The sequence below is a fragment of the Peromyscus eremicus genome, chromosome 7 (assembly GCF_949786415.1).
Source record: "Peromyscus eremicus chromosome 7, PerEre_H2_v1, whole genome shotgun sequence".
In the NCBI taxonomy this organism is placed as follows: domain Eukaryota; kingdom Metazoa; phylum Chordata; class Mammalia; order Rodentia; family Cricetidae; genus Peromyscus; species Peromyscus eremicus.
In genome coordinates this window covers 107,988,816-108,002,676 of record NC_081422.1, presented here as the reverse complement: position 1 = coordinate 108,002,676, position 13,861 = coordinate 107,988,816, and positions in this window count along the sequence as shown.

The following is a 13,861-nucleotide window of genomic DNA, read 5'->3' as shown; positions in this document are numbered from 1 at the left end:
TTTTTTCCTTGTTTGTTAAATACTTGATAAATTTGAGAAGCACATTATCAGGAAATGCTGTACTGTTAACCTACCTCTGTACATCCCGGTAACCTTCTGGTCTACCTGGGTGAGAGCATCCTGAAGGCCACCAGAGTAACTGGGTTTTGGGTTTATGAATAAGTGTCACCGTGAAGAAATACCTCAATAATGTCTATTTTTAGAACTGGTCTTACGGGTTAACAGATCCAGCCTGGTGGGCTGTTTTCCATTGTCATTCAACCAGCAATGGTTCTAAATGTTTTTGTGTATCCGCATGGTCTTAGACCTCCTTTTAATGATTGTATTAACTTACGAGCTCAGGTCGTATCTTAAGGCTATCTCAGAGCACACTGGCTGAATGTTGGCGCCCGTGGCAGCACCGCCACGGTTACTTTGTAACCAGCTTTGCGATGGTTCTTCGTGTTTCTAGCGGTCTGTAGTTGGCTCCTTTAGAGGGAGACTGTTCATATGTATGGGGCTTTCTTGTTTTTAGGGCGGGAAAATATCTTTTCCCTTAATGTTGATGCTGGTGAGGGTGGGTGGTTTAGCGATGTTTAACTAGCATGTTGCAAGTAGTTGTGGGTGGGAGGGTTGTTTGGTTATTGTTTTAATGGATCTTGTTTAATACTATCCATTAGCTCTCATGCCTGGTCAGCCAAAAAAAAAAAAAAAAGGAAAAGAAAACTTTAATTTTTAAGTAACTAGAGACTACATAACTCATTTGGGTCTCTTATTTTGTTTGTTTGTTTGTTTTGTTTTTTAAAGAAGTGAATACAGATCTGGGTGGAATTCACAGAGGCATGTTGCCTAATGTTAGAGTGACTTAAGTCTCTGTTATTGTCACACAAGCTGATTGAAGGAACACACTGCCAGCATGCCTCCCCTGGCAGCAGATCCCCCACTGCCAACCCTCCTGGGATTCCAGCTGCCTCTGCCACCTCTGGAATAGCTGGAGTGTTTCAGAGCTCGTCAAGGCAGTGGGTGGTTAGGGAAATTTCCCCCAAACCTCAAAGCAAAAGACATTTTTCTTTTTTCTTTTTCTTTTTTTTGGGGCAAGTCCCTTTTCCCAATTTTGGACTTTTACCTTTAAAACCTTAAATGTTATTATTGCCAGCCGCAGGCATGATGGGCAATGAGCAGGTGAAGAGCCAGTGGAGAAGCGTTCCAAACCTCCTGTGAGCTAACAGGCTTCTGAATGTATCTCTGTGCTCCACAGAGGAGGCTGGAGAAGTAGCAAAGGCAGTATCAGCTACTGCAGCCTTAAAACAAAGCCGGTGTCTCTTTGGACTTTAAAATTGTTCCTATGCAGCTTATTTTATTTTTGTTTAATCAAATAAACAGAGGGTCTTACTGTGAAAACTGTGTCTGTGATCTTTCCATCTGGATGAGGTGTGTGTGTGTGTGTTTGGGGTCGCACACGACCCCCTAGTGTGACTGCCTCAGGACTGTGCGTGGGCACATATGCTAAAATGGGTGTTGGTAGGTTTGTTTGTTTATTTGTTTGAACACAAAACAGGCTAGGCACAGATAGCTTGGCTGGTAAGGTGCTTGTCACCAAGCCCAGGACTCAGTGATAGAGCCAGAGGACCAACTCCCACAATTTGTCCTCTGACCTCTACATTCACACCATGACATGTGCCATCCACCCCCACCCCCACCCCCCACCCCGGCTGTGTGTTCGTATTTAAATTAAAACTACAAGCGGGCTTTATATCCCTGTCCTTCCTTCTCCCAAAGGAGAAGAGTAACAGATGTTTCTCCAGAGGGGTGAGTGCTGGGTGTGACTCACCAGCTGCCACTGCTTTTTTTTCTTTTTTTTTCCTGGTGGATACTGGCCTTTTATCCTCAGCTTGGGATGATGGGGAAGGATCCACAGCTGAGCTGTGGCCCAAGGAAAGTGAAGACTCTCCCTCCTGTCAGTTGTGGCTTGTGGGGGCAGGGGAGCATCCTCTAGCAGACCTTTGAGTTCTACGTGGTGGACACATGCCTATAATCCCAGGAGGACCATGCGATTGAGGACAGCATGTGCTATGTAGTGTGAGGCTCAGGTTTGAAAACCCCCAAAAATTAGGACAAGTGTTAGGGCTGGAAGATGGCTCAGCAGTTAGAGTACTTGCAGAGGACTCAGGTCGAGTTCCCCTCCAGCTCCAGAGGATCCATTGCCCTTTCCTGGCCTCTGGGTCCCTGGCACATCATGAAGCACAGACATGCGCGGTGGAGGTAAAACACCCATAGATAAATTTTTTTTTAAAAGATTGAAGGCAAGCAAGCCCTGCCTGTTCTCAACTTCCTTTGGAATTTAAATAGAGCTAAATCTTAACCTGATTGTTTCTCAAAGCAGGTAGTCTTGGGTTTGAGTGTAGGTTCTTGGAGACTGGAGGTCACCCACTTGACTGAATTCTGCGTTTTTCCTAAAACTGATGTTGTAATTTGTAGCTGGAGAGTTTCTCTCCAGCTCCTGCCAAGCCCCGGCAGTCCCGCAGCCCACTTACAAACACACAGACACTTACATTATTTAAACTGTTTGGCATAATGGCTCAGGCTTCTTGCTATCTAGTTCCTATATCTCAAATTAACCCATATCTATTAGTCTACAAGTTGCCACGTGGCTCGTGGCTTACCGGTACCTTACATCTCGCTTGTCATGGCAGCAGCTGGGCAGCGTCTCTGCCTCAGCCTTCTACCTCCCAGAATTATTCTCCTCATCCTGCCTACCCTATCCTTCCTGCCTGGCTACTGGCCAATCAGCGTTTTATTTATCAATCAATCAGCAACAGTAATTTGTCACTTTTCTAATGTGGCCAGAACGTAGAACACCTGCTGAGAGTGGGCCTAAACTTTAGGACTAAATGAGCTGGTGTTATTCTGCAGATTGTAGTTTTGTGTTAGAAGACCTTTCTGCATAAAGCAAGATGAATAGAAGAGTCATTGGCTCTGCACCCATAGGTGGTGGAAGTGAGCGTGGTAAGAACTGGGTAGGGTTTGTAGGGGCTGGACTGGGATATTCCTCTTTGATTTGGGTTCAGTTTTGGGCCCACAGCCTATAAGGACCAACAGGAAAGAGATGAGAAGGCAATGAGGTCATCCCAAACATGAGTGTGTTTGCTCCTTGTGCAATTGTAGGGCAGGTCAAGGCATGTTGAGGTTACGGTTACTTCCTCTTATGTGACAAAACTTTCCAGATAGGGAACCCACGACAGACCAAAGTCCAACTTAGTGAAGCAGTGAGTTTTATTGCATTACTTACAGGAATATGGGTGAGGGGTTCCTTACAGGAACAGAAATGACTGTGACAGCTGCATCCCACGAGGTCCCGTGGGTGACAGCCCACAAGACGGAGAAACCCGGAGCACCCTGCACAGCCTACGGGCAGCTCAGCAGGTTGGAGAGTGTCCTTTCCAGGTGTCGCGGTTGATTCTCTTCCAGACGGCCTGGCTGGTGTCGGTGTCTTCAGGCTGCTGCTTTCCGTTCTCACGGGTTTCCTGGGACTTTTCTGTCTTGGCCCCTCAGCTCTCTGAACTGGGCTCTGCTTACTCTGGCAGGGAGGGGCCTGGTGAATCGGTCAGTTTTGGGGGCGTTTCTGAAGCTATTTTGTTTACCTCCCTGCTTTAGGAACTCTCCTGCAGGGTGGAAAGTTTGGATTTGGAGACTGCAACACTTCGTAAGGATGCACAGCCATCAGGCCTCGGATGTGGGGCTGCAAAGACGAGAGATGTATGAAGGTGTCACAATAAAAACCCCTGAACAAAAGTCTCTGCATATTGAAGAAAAAAAAAAAAGAAATGGGGGCCCCAGCACTAGGGAGACGGGAAGCCTGGGCTACACAGTGAGACCCTGACTCAAAACAAATGGATAAATCAGGTTTTTCTGCCCAGTCTTAAGTGTAGCAGGTTAACCCGGGGCCTCACCCATGCTGGACGAGTGCTGTATAGTGTGTTACTCCAGCTCTAGAGGTGAAGCAGAAGTGCCCAAGAGAAGACCACCTCTTTTTTTTGCCTCGACGGGGTTTCTCTGTGTAGCTTTGGTGCCTGTCCTGGAACTCGCTCTGTGAACCAGACTGGCCTTGAATTCACAGAGATCCACCTGCCTCAGCCTCCTGAGTGCTGGAATTAAAGGCAGGTGCCACCACTGCCTGGTGAGAAACCACCTCTTGAGGTGTGTTATCCCATTACTTTCAAGAAAGGAGTCGGGCTGGAGAGATGGCTCAGAGGTTAAGAGCACTGACTGCTCTTCCAGAGGTCCTGAGTTCAATTCCCAGCAACCACATGGTGGCTCACAACCATCTGTGATAGGATCTGGTGCCCTCTTCTGGCCTGCAGGCATACATGCTGTATACATAATAAATTAAATCTAAAAAAAAAAGGAGTCATATAGTTATCTTTTCAGTGCAGCTTTTAGTGTGTGTGTGTACCCATGTGTGGAGGGCAGAGGACAACTTAAATCTGTATTCTTTCCCCCATGGGTTCTGAGGATCAAGCCCAGATAGATCATCTGGCTTGCACATGGCCAGCTCTTTTATCTCGGTGGCCCCACACAGCACTCTTTTGAGACTTACATGCAACTTTCCCCCCTTACTTTTGTCTTCACATCAATCCTCCAGGATAACTGTCATAGCTTAGCCCAGAACACAGAGGATCCAAACCTAGGACTGATTCTAAAGCCCTTTGCTGAAGTTGTGCATTGAGAGAAGATTCTAGAGTGTACTGAGTTCATTGTGTGGCCGAGTCGGGGAGGCTCTTCACTTGGCGCCAGGAGCCCGTAGGGTTCTGAATTCAAGGATTTGGAGTAGAAACTTTGCTTAGCCTGTGGGCTTCGAGGTATGGAATAATTATAGAGCAGGGTGGTCTGTGTCAGATGCCGGAACCCAGTGTGATGAATGGGAAGGCAGAGGGGAAGACTGTGGATAGATGGAGAGAGTTCCAGGAGAGACATCCTGAGACCAGATCTTTGGTAGGGACCAGGTGGAGCTGAAGATCCAGTCAGAAGATTCTGGTTCTAATTTGTAGGTCAGTAGCTTGACTTAGGTCAGACAAGGCCTGATCCCAGCTGTGTACCTCACTTCTTGCTCCAGTTCTGCAGAATCAAGGGAGAGTGTTTCTCACCCTAGATGTGTTACTCACTCTGTGAGCTTGATGCAGAAACCCAGGTTTCAGGTCCTAGAGCCTTCCTCCCACTATATCTAAACCTGTCTGCATTTGGGGTTTAAATTTCTTATCTTCTAAGTAAACCACAAGACTTTGCTCATGTCACTAAACCCTGCCCTGGCTTGCTGTGATGAGAATTCATGCAATCCAATCTGCAACCTTCCCTAAAGATGGCCACTGGGGCAGGGCAGTGGTGGCGCACGCCTTTAATCCCAGCACTCGGGAGGCAGAGGCAGGCGGATCTCTGTGAGTTCAAGGCCAGCCTGGTCTACAGAGCAAGTTCCAGGACAGGCACCAAAGCTACACAGAGAAAGCCTGTCTGGGGGGTGGGGGAAGGGTGACCACTAGCAGCTCTTCTATTTCAAAGTGGGGGACGATAGCCCTAGTGACAATGTTAGGTGCCTGGCTAAGGAAAAGCAATAGTCTGGCTTAAGGTGCTGGTCATGGACATCTCGCGAGCAGTGGGCCTACCCACTTCCCTTCCCTAAGGCAGTCTTTTTACCTTGTGTAGCTCTGGCTAGAGTTCACCTCAAGATCCTTCCTGGAGTGCTGAGGTTACAGAGTTACCCCTCCCTATCAGGATCATCTTTGAAAAAGTCATCATATTAAAAAAAAAGTTTTTAGGTGTGTGTGTGTGTGCGCGCGCGCGCGCACATTTATGTGGGTCCCATGGAGGCCAGAGAGGGAATCGGATCTCCCCCACTCCACCCCCTCCCGGAGCTGAAGTGAGCCCACCTACCTCAGGTCCTCTGGAAGAACAGCCAGTGCTCTTCACTGCCGAGTCATCGCTCAAGCCAGGAATCCATGGAGTGGAGGAGATAAAGACAACAGAGGCAGGGGAGTAGGGCTCATGAGCACGGACCGCTGTTTGTCCTCTGGTGCGCACCGAACCCAGGGATTTGAGCCTGCTAGGCATGTGCTTTGCCATTCAGCTCTGCCCCAGCACCATTTCTGTGAAGGAAAGTAGAGAGGGCAGCAGGCAAGATGGCCCTGTAGGTAAGGTGCCTGCCGCCAAGCCAGACAACCTAAGTTTGATTTCCGGATCTGACCTCTACACGTGTACCAAGGCTAGCGCACGCTACCACACCGACACACACCCATTATTTTTAAAAAGTGTGTTCTTGAGATAGGGTTTTCCTAGGTAGACCCGGCTGGATTTGAGTCCATAGAGACTTGCCTGCTTCTGTCTCACGAGTGCTGGAAGGAAAGCGTGCCACCACACCCAGCTCCATGTCCGGCTCTTTAATAATGAAGCCCACTTCCTAAATGATGGTCAGTGTAAAGTGGGCAGTGCTGCCATCTGCTGGCCATGTAGTTTCTGTGTAACAGCCAGTTTTGGGCTGAAGGGCAACCGACGTAAGTCCGGGCCACAGAAGAGCCAAGGCGTGGCCCCAGCTATCTAAACATGGTCCCGGAGACTCCCAGACACCTTCCCCGGGCGTGGGTAAGTGCTGAGTTCTGGGTGATGGGATCTGGAAGCCCACGTGGTTAAAAGACGCGCATGTCCCTGGAAGCACGCCGGAAATGAGGGCGGGCCCGGAGTAAAGGGAAGGAGAAGCCATCTTTCCTGTGCTTCCCGGCAGCACTTGCGTCCACTGCTTCTCCCAGCAGCCACCTCGGTTCCGATTCCAGTCCTCCGGAGGGAGGCGGAGGGAGGTAGTGAGTTCGAGGACAGCCAGGGCTACACAGAGAGACCTCAGAAACACAAACGAAAACCAACCAAACAAAAAAGATCAGTCACCCGGTCTCCGCATTCTTCAGCCCAAGATTATAACGGAGCTGAGGCGACACAGTGGTCCTCAGCCTTCGTTGCATCTGTCCACCAACAGGGCGAACGCAAGCATTTGATTTGTGAATGTGTTGACTCTCCCCTCAACGCTGCTAATCTCGGTTTCACTGATCGGGCCCCGCCCCCATGCTGACCTATTTCCCAAACTGTAGCCCCACAGCTGATACCTGTTTTTCATTGTGTTAATTCCCCCCCCCCCTTAAAACCAGGAGTGGTGGCACCTGCCTTTAATCCCAGCGCTTAGGTGGCAGAGGCAGGAGGATCTCTGTTAGTTCGAGGCCAGCATGATCTACATATCGAGTTCCAGAACAGCTAGAGCTACATAGTGAGATCTGTTTAAAAAAAAAAAATTAGATTTATTTTATGCAGATACGTGTTGTTCATGCATGTATGTCTGTGTACCACCTGCGTGGCTGGTGCTCTCAAAATAGGACATTGGATCCCCTAGAACTAGAGTTACAGAGGGTTGGCAACCACCGTGGGAGTGCTGAGAACTGAACCTGGGTCCTTAAAGGCAATAAATGTTGAGAACATGTGGGCCTCTCTCCAGCCTCTCATTATATATTTTGACTCACTAAGCTTTTCATTTACAACGTGTTTATTTTTGCTTGCTATTTTGTTTGTTCTTGAGACCGGACCTCACTAGCCTGGAGTATATGGCTGAGGATGACCTTGAACTCCTGATCCCTTTGTCTCTACTTCCCAAGTGTCAAATGATAGCCATGTGCCACTATGTCCAATTTGGACTCAGTTTTGAGTCCCTGACTTGATCCAGTCAGCTTGACCTCAGCAGCAAAATTCAGATTTTAAATCTCTTCCTTAGGCGGGTTCTCCTGCTCCGGAGCCACTGTGAGCAGCCTCATTCCCGCCGAACAGGGATTAGACAGCGGGGGTTAGCCCCTGTGCTCCAGTCCAAGTTACTCCAGTTTGCCCATCAGCAGGCGCCTAACTGACCTCACCTGGAAGTCCTCCCTACACGCCTTTCTGGCTGTTTCTGGCTGCCTAGCCACTGGGCTAAGCCACTGCGGTTGGTTCTGCCGCAGTCCCAGGGGGCTCCACCGGGGGGCGTGGGGGGGTGGGCTTCCTGTTTCAGATAGGCTGCTCCCATGGTAGCCTGAAGTGTTTTCAAGTCTTTGGTGTTGGAATCAGACTTGGTCCACTAGGGGTCGCTGCAGCTCCATGTTGGACACCGGCCTGGTGTGGCCGTGTCTGGGCAGGCTTTCCATTGAATTCAGTTCTTTCCATCTGCTCCTTTCTCAGAAATCAAGCCTACAGAGGCTATGGAGATGTCAAGAGCACGACTGTAGGACTAACTGTGTCCCTCTGGCTCGGGACCTACCATCGTCCCTCCCTGGCTTCCTGTTTCTTCAAATATGATCTGGACATGGTGAAAAATTGATCCTATTTTTATACTTATTACTAAATTTTATTCTTTGGCAATTTCATACATGTACACAATGCATCCTAGTTACCTGCTCAATCCTATTTTTGATTTTTAGTTTATTATTGTTGTTATTTTTAAAGATTTATTTATTTTCAGTCGGGTTTAGTGGAATATGCCTTTAATGCCAGCACTTGTTTACCTCTGCAGGCAAAACAGACCTCTGTGAATTTCCGGGTAGCCAAGGCTGTGTAGTGAGACCTTGTCTCAAGCTCCAGGACCCCTGCCCCTGAAAAAAATATTTATTTATTTTCATTTTACATGTATGAGGGTTTTGCCAGCATGTATGTAAGTGTACCGTATGTGTACGGTGGTCACAGGATCAAAAGAGTGCCAGATCCCCTAGAACTGGAGTTACAGACACTTGGGGGCTGAGAAGTGGTCCCAGGTCCTCTGGAAGAGCAGCTAGTGCTCTTAGTCACGGAGCCATCTCTCCAGCCCCTGGTGTCTGGCTTGAAATCCCTGCTGAAGGAAAGCCTGACTAGTTCTTCGGACTGTGATGTTGCTTGCCAGCCTGACAGCTGCTGATCTCTGGGGTAATAACTGCTATCTCGAAGGCTGAAAGCTGCCCTTGATCTCAAGACCAACTCACGGTTCACTGAAACAGTTGCTGGGATACAGGAATGGCTAAGGGGGACATGCCAGGCTCAGCCATTTCCATTTCTAGTTTTTTACATGGATGGATATTTTGCCTCCATGTACATGCTCACAGAGGCCAGGAGGGGGCATCAGAGCCTCTGGAATTGGAGTTACCACTACAATTTGACCCCCTTATCCAGGACAGCCAGCCTCCTTATTGAATTAAAGAGGCCTACAAAGTCACCTTCCGGGTCCGACAGACACTGTGAGACCAACTTTGTCCTGCTCTACATGCGATGCCCCTTGTCTCCAGTCTCTTCCCTCTTCTTGCTCTGGCCTTGGCAGATCTGGAAAGTATCTGGGAACTGAAGCCAAGTCATTTGGAGAGCCTCACACAGTTGAGTGCCTGTCTAGCATTAAAAAAGATATATTTATAATTTTTTAAAGATTTATTTATTGATTACATATACAGAAGAGGGTGCCAGATCTCATTACAGATGGTTGTGAGCCACCATGTGGGTGCTGGGAATTGAACGCAGGACCTCTGGAAGAGTAGTCGGTGCTCTTAACCTCTAAGCTATCTCTCCAGCCCTATTTATAATTTTTTGAAACATGGTCTCTCTATGTAGACCTGGCTGTCCTGGAATATGGTGATATATTGTGTACCCTAATAAACTTGCCTGAGGATCAGAGGACAGAGCCAGCCACTAGATTAGACACAGAGCCAGGCAGTGATGGCACACACCTTTAATCCCAGCACTTGAGATCTCACGCCTTTGTTTGGGAAGCACACACACCTTTAATCCCAGGAAGTAAGATGGCAGGGCAGAGAAAGTTATATAAGGCATGAGGAAACAGGAACTCACTCTCTTTAGGCTGAGGATTTCATGGAGGTAAGAAGTAGTGGCTGAGCTGGGTGGTGGCAACTCATGCCTTTAATCCCAGCACTTGGGAGGCAGAGGCAGGCGGATTTCTGAGAGTTTGAGGCCAGAGTGAGTTCCAGGAAGGGCGCCAACGCTGCACAGAGAAACCCTGTCTAGAAAAACAAAACAAAACAACAACAACAAAAGAACCAGTGGCTGGCTGTTCTGCTTCTCTGTTCTTTCAGCTTTCACCCTGATACTTGGCTCTGGGTTTTTATTATATTAAAGACCATCTAAGATTTGAACAGCACTGGAACTTGCTGTGTAGATGGAGGCTGGTGTTGAATTCAGGGAGATCCACCTGTCTCTGCTTTCCAAGTGCAACCTGCCTGCCTTGCGTGTTTGCAAAGGGGACTGGCCAACAGGCCACTTACCAAAAATGTAAGGAATGCCGGGCGGCAGTGGCGATACATGCTTTTAATCCCAGCACTCAAGAGGCAGAGGCAGGAGGATCTCTGTGAGTTCAAGGCTAGTCTGGTTAACAGAGTGAGTGAGTTCTAGGACAGCCAGGACTACTCCTGTCTGGAAAAACCAGAAAGAGAGAAAGAAAGAAAGAGAAAGAAAGAAAGAAAGAAAGAACTTTTCTATGATATGATCAGCTAAGAGGAAAACTTAAAGTTTTGTTTTGTTGTCCACCCTCAACCCTCCCAGAGCTGAGGACTGAATCCAGGCCTTGCACTTGTTAGGCCAATGCTCCACCACTGAGCTGAATCTCCAACCCCCAATTTGTTTTTTTTTAAATATTTTTTTTTAAAGAGCTGACTCTGTGTGGTACTGGGGATCGAACCCAGGGCTATGATCACATTATGCCAATTCTCTACCTCCCTAACCCACCACAAATACATTTTTACAAATTTAAAAAGCTTTAATTTGAAAATTTTTCTTTTTATCCTCCCTCCCTCCCCCTCTCCCTCCCTCCCTCCTTCTCCTTCTTTGTTGAGGCATGGTCACATGTAGCTCAGGTTAGCCTTAAATGTGCTATATAACCAAAGATAACCTCGGGCTCCTCACCCTCCTGCCTCCACCTCCAGAGAGCTGGATTACAGGCACGCACCACGGCCCCCAGCTCTTAATTTTTCTTCCTTCCCACAGAAGAAACCATGCCACGCTACCTTTGAGTTTGGGGAAATGAGTCACTCAGGGCTTTTTTTTTCTTTTCTTTCTTCTTCTTCCTTTTGTCAAGAAGCCTCATATGGGTAAGGGAAGAGCCGGTATGTCACAGGAAGTCATACCCTTCAAAGCACCTGTGCTACTTCAGGGATCCTGGCACTGTCTCACAGACTGTCCTCAGGACACTTTCAAAAGGGCCAGGTAAGTGGAGACGGGGCGTGTGTGGGACCTGTGGCTGTGTTGTTGCAGGTACCTGAGGCAGCACGGACAGGTAGCTGGCCACCTGCCCCAGCCCAGCATTCAGCGGCTTTTTTGTCTTTTCCTTTAGATTTGTTCTATGGGTAAGAGTGTTTTGCCTGCATATGTGTAGATGGGTGTGCCTGGTGCCTGTGGAGGTCATCAGATGAGGGCCTTGGATCTCCTGGAATTGGAGGAGATGTTACTGTGAGGCACCGTGCGGATGCTAGAAATTGACCTCAGGTCCTCTGCAAGAGCAGCTGGTGATCTTAGTCACTGAGCCGTTCCTCCAGCCCCACACTCAGGCTTCTTGATCTTGCTGGTGCTCCCTGGCCTGTTGGGAGTGTTCACACTTTTTCCCTGCTTTCATGGCTTCATCGGCCAGGCATCCATGCAGACTCAGCTCTGCCCCCAAACCGTCAACTTTCACTAGGATTGATAACTTTTCTGCTTCTTCTAACAAGTTTTTCAAGCCAAGGAATTCCACATATGTAGGAATTACAGAATTGTAAGCAGTTTATTTGCCTATTTATTAATTTTTTTTAAAGATGTATTTCTTTACATTTCCTTATGTATTGTGTGTATATGTATATATGTGTGTACATGCATGCCAGGGTGCTTGTGTGGAGGTCAGGGGATGACCTTCAGAGGTCTGTTCTCTTTTACCTTGTGGGACCAGGGGATTAAACTCAGGCTTGATGGCAGATGTCTACATTTGCTGAGCCATCGGTTCTGCCCATTTGTTTTTGAGAGTCTGATGTAGTGTAGGCTGGCCTCAAACTCATTGTGTCGCTGAGGCTGGCCCTGAACTCCTGGTCTTCCTGCCTTTGCCTCTCAAGAGCTGGCGTGTAGGCATGAGCCACTGTGCTGGGCTAACCTGTGAAGTGAGACTCTCTTCACTCCTCTGTTTGGTTTTTCCTTTAGTTCTCACTAGTAAAATGACAATGATACACTATAGTTGTTAGTCATTGACAAACTTCTTCGGAGACCCTGCTGTGCACCAAGTTATCAGCACACCTTTCCAAGAAAAACAAATGAACAAAATCTCTTTTGAGAAACATCGGGGCAGGGGCTGGGGAGATGGCTCCGTGGGCAAAGTGCCTTGCAGCTTATGCACAAGGACCTGAGTTCAGGTCTCCAGCAGGCAAGCCAAAGCCAGGTGTGGTGGCACATGTCTGTAGCCCTAGCCTTGAGGGTGGAGATGGGCACATCCTGGAGGGGGAGAGTTGGGTTCAGAGATGAGACTGTGTCTCAAAACACAAGGTGACAGAGAAAGACACCTCTGTCCCCATAAGTGCAGGTAGAGATGACAGCACATGCTCACAGGTATGTACGCATATGTTTACCCCGTCATACATACATGTTGGAACACTAGAGTGTTCAGGCATGTAGTAGATGTGAATTACTGAACAAAACGAGAAGATTTAATAGAGACTGCCAGGGTGCCACCGAGACACAGATCAGGAAGCATGGGGGTGGTCCAGAAAGCTACTCAGTCCCGCCTTGCTCAGGTGAGTATTTTGTGTGAATAACTTTAAAAAATATTTTATCCTTTGCCGGGCGGTGGTGGTGCACACCTTTAATCCCAGCACTCGGGAGGCAGAGCCAGGCGGATCTCTGTGAGTTCGAGGCCAGCCTGGGCTACCAAGTGAGTTCCAGGAGAGGCGCAAAGCTACACAGAGAAACCCTGTCTCGAAAAACAAAAAACAAAAAACAAAAAACAAAAAACAAACAAACAAAAAAATTTATCCTCTGTAGCCACCAATTCATTTAGTCATTTTAGAGCTTTATTTATTTGTTTGAAAGGGTTTCTCTGTGTAGCCCTGATTGTCCTGGGACTAGCTCTGTAGACCAGGATGACCTTAAACTCATGCCTGCCTCTGCCTCCCGAGTGCTGGGGTTAAAGGTGTGTGGCATCATCCCTAGCTATTTTTTTTAACTTACAAAAATGGTATCGTGTGTGTGTGTGTGTGTGTGTGTGTGTGTGTGTGTGTGTGTGCTACATTACCAGTGTGGAAGTCAGGTGACAACTGTGGTCGTTGGTTCCTACCTTCTATCCCATGGCTCCAAGGGATTGAACCAGGTTGACAGGCATAGTAACAAGTACCCTACCCGATGAAATATTTCATCGGCCCTGGGTTGTTTGTTTGTTTCAATTTAATTTTATGCGTATGGTTGTTTTGCCTACTTTTATGTCTGGGTACCATATTTGTGCCTGGTGCCCACAGAGGCCAGAAGAGGGCGTCAGATCCCCTGGTTGTGAGCCACCATGTAGGAGCTGGGAATCAAACTTGGGTCCTCTGAAAGAGCAGCCAGAATTCTTAACCACTAAGCCACCTCTCCAGCCTCATGTTTATTTTTTGAGACAAGGTCTATCTATGGAGCCCTGGTTGGCCTGGAACTCTCGATGTAGACAAGACTGGCCTTGAATTTACAGAGCTCTATCTCTGCCTCCTGAGTGCTGGAATTAAATGCAAGCGTCACCATGCTCAGCTTTTTTTATTCTTTTACATTTATTGTGTGTGTGTGTCGGGGGGTGCCAGAAGACAGCTTTCTTGGGAGTCAGGTCTCTCCTTCACCTATGTGGTTCTCAGGAGTCAAACTCGGGTTGTGAGGC